We start from the raw sequence: 2,471 nt of genomic DNA, 5'->3' as shown, positions 1-2,471 counted from the left end.
TCACCAGCCACTCCTTGCAAACCATATACAGGGTTGCTATGGGTTGGAAAAGACTCAACGGCACTTAACAACAACAACATCTATAAAATCCCATAGAGTAATCTCTTTAATGTTCCTTAATACTCATAAAAACAAAGAGGAAAAGATGTTATTATGAGGAGAAGCAACATTATTTTAATCAGAAAAACTCTAAGCAAATGTATTTATGGGAATACTAAGCCTACAACGGGGCTTCAAAAAGTTCATGGAAAATAGCATTAAAAGATAATGGAATTTTTCCACGAACTCATGAAATTTTCAACAGAATATAAACCAGTTGTTGGGTTGTTATTAAGTGCCGTCGAGTTGGTTATGACCCATAGAGACCCTGTATAGGGTTTCCAAGGACCAGCTGGTGAGCTTGAACCACCAACTTTGAGGTTCAAACCAACTTTGCAGTCCAGCACATTAACCCACAGCACCACATCAGGACTCCTGTAAGTCAATAAGACACTGCTTTTTATCATATACAGAAAATAATACTTTGGAAAAGAAAATACAGAATCATTCATTTGTTCACCAAGCTTGGTACTGTGCTTAGTGCTGGGGATATAGTGACAACTAAAAGCAGTCACTGCTTTCATAGCGCTTTCTCTCTGTGTATAATGGAAGTCAGAATATTAGACAGTCATTGTATAAAATACAAAGTGTGATATATCATGAAGGAAAACTATTCAGATAGTCATAATAGGAGACATCCACATAAACTTGATTTTGATTGTGGAAATTAGGAAGGTTTCTCTGAAGACACGACTCTATAGCTTTTGCACTGACATGGTTGCTCAAGATGATGGTGGTGGTCATGGTAGAGAGAAGTGGATCGAGTCCAGGTGTGTTTGACCCTTATGGTTTGGAAATGGAAAGTGAGGAAGAAGAAAGGCTTTCTAGTCAAAAAGGCTAGCTGTATAGAGGAGAGTGACCTCAGCAGAACAGTTTTGAGATACCAAGTTTCTAAAGCAAGTAGACAGTTAGATACATGGGACTGAAAATAATAAATTTTAAAGTTGTATCCAGAGATGGTTTTTAAACTATGTGGATGAATGAGATTGTTTAGGAGAAATGTGTAAAAATGAATAAAGGCTCTGAAGAGTTGACAGGGAGACTCAGGTAAAACTAAGACCAGATAATGTCAAGGTTGCCCACTGAAGGAGTCCTGGTGTGGCGCTGTGGGCTAATGTGTCAGACTGCAAAGTCATTTGAACTGCAAGTTCGGTGGTTTAAGCTCACCAGCTGCTCCTTGGAAACCCTATACAGGGCCGCTATGGGTCGGAATTGACTCAACGGCACTTAACAACAGTAAGTCAACTGAAAGGTTAGATGAAGCTTAAAAGTCCCGTTGGATCTAGCAACATGTCTTCAGTGACCTTTGCTCAATGTGCCTTTGATGTATTAATGGGGATAGAAGCCCTGTTGGAGTAGGTGGGCTAATAAATAAGACCTGAGGAAATGGGTACTGGATAGGTAGTGACTCACAGAGTTTGGCTCTGAGGGGGAGGAGACAGAATGAGAGGCGGAAAGAAAAGTCTCTGTCGAGATGTTAAGAAGAGCATACAACATGGCATTAGCATCAGTGGAAAGGTTCCATTGGAGAAGCTGAAGACAAAGCTAATGGTGCAGAAGAGGATGTAAGAATAACTAAGAGACAGAAACCTCTGAACAAGAAGGATAGACTAGGATTCTCCACCATCTCATTAGGAAATTAGGGGGAAAACTTCACCATCTCAGATTCAGATCATAGAATTTAGAAAGAATATAAGATTATAAGCAAAAAGTAACAGTATTGTATGGCTATTTCTAATGATAACTAGGGAAACTCCTATGGGATAAACTCTTAACAGAATCCATTCCCTAAAATCATAAGAAAGAAAAACCCAGAGAGGATAACAATGAATAAATGAGTTATTGCTGCTATTGTAGTTTGATATGACACCCCTATCATGAAGTGTCACCATCTCTCGTGAACACAAGACACTTTATACTCCAAGAGGATTCTCGGTGACTTTTGCTCTAATTGGAGGAGAGTTTGATTTCAGTAAAGACTGAAAAAGATGGCCACTAAGTCTTTACCGCTCCTTTCATGAAGAGATGCGGTACAAATACCCCATCCATTAAACCTGCACAGACTTCGTTTTTGTTTTAAATAATAGAATGCAGCTGACTAAGTCAGAATTGAGGTGTCCCAGCAGCCAGCCAGCACCAACTGCCAGTGTGTTTGTTATTCACTTGAATGTAGCCCACTTAACCTCCCAGCCTAGTCAAACCTTGCTGAATGAAGCAACATGTGTAAGATCAGGTGAAACCTGCAGAGTAATTTCCTGCACACAACTTACCCACATTAATACTGATAAATAATTGGCTTAGGGCATTACATTTTTGTTCAATTTGTTATGCATCCAAAATTAACTGAAACTATTGACTATCTTAAGGAGCTC

The sequence above is a fragment of the Chrysochloris asiatica genome, unplaced genomic scaffold (genome assembly GCF_000296735.1).
Source record: "Chrysochloris asiatica unplaced genomic scaffold, ChrAsi1.0 scaffold00150, whole genome shotgun sequence".
Classification (NCBI taxonomy): domain Eukaryota; kingdom Metazoa; phylum Chordata; class Mammalia; order Afrosoricida; family Chrysochloridae; genus Chrysochloris; species Chrysochloris asiatica.
This window is presented reverse-complemented; position numbering follows the sequence as displayed.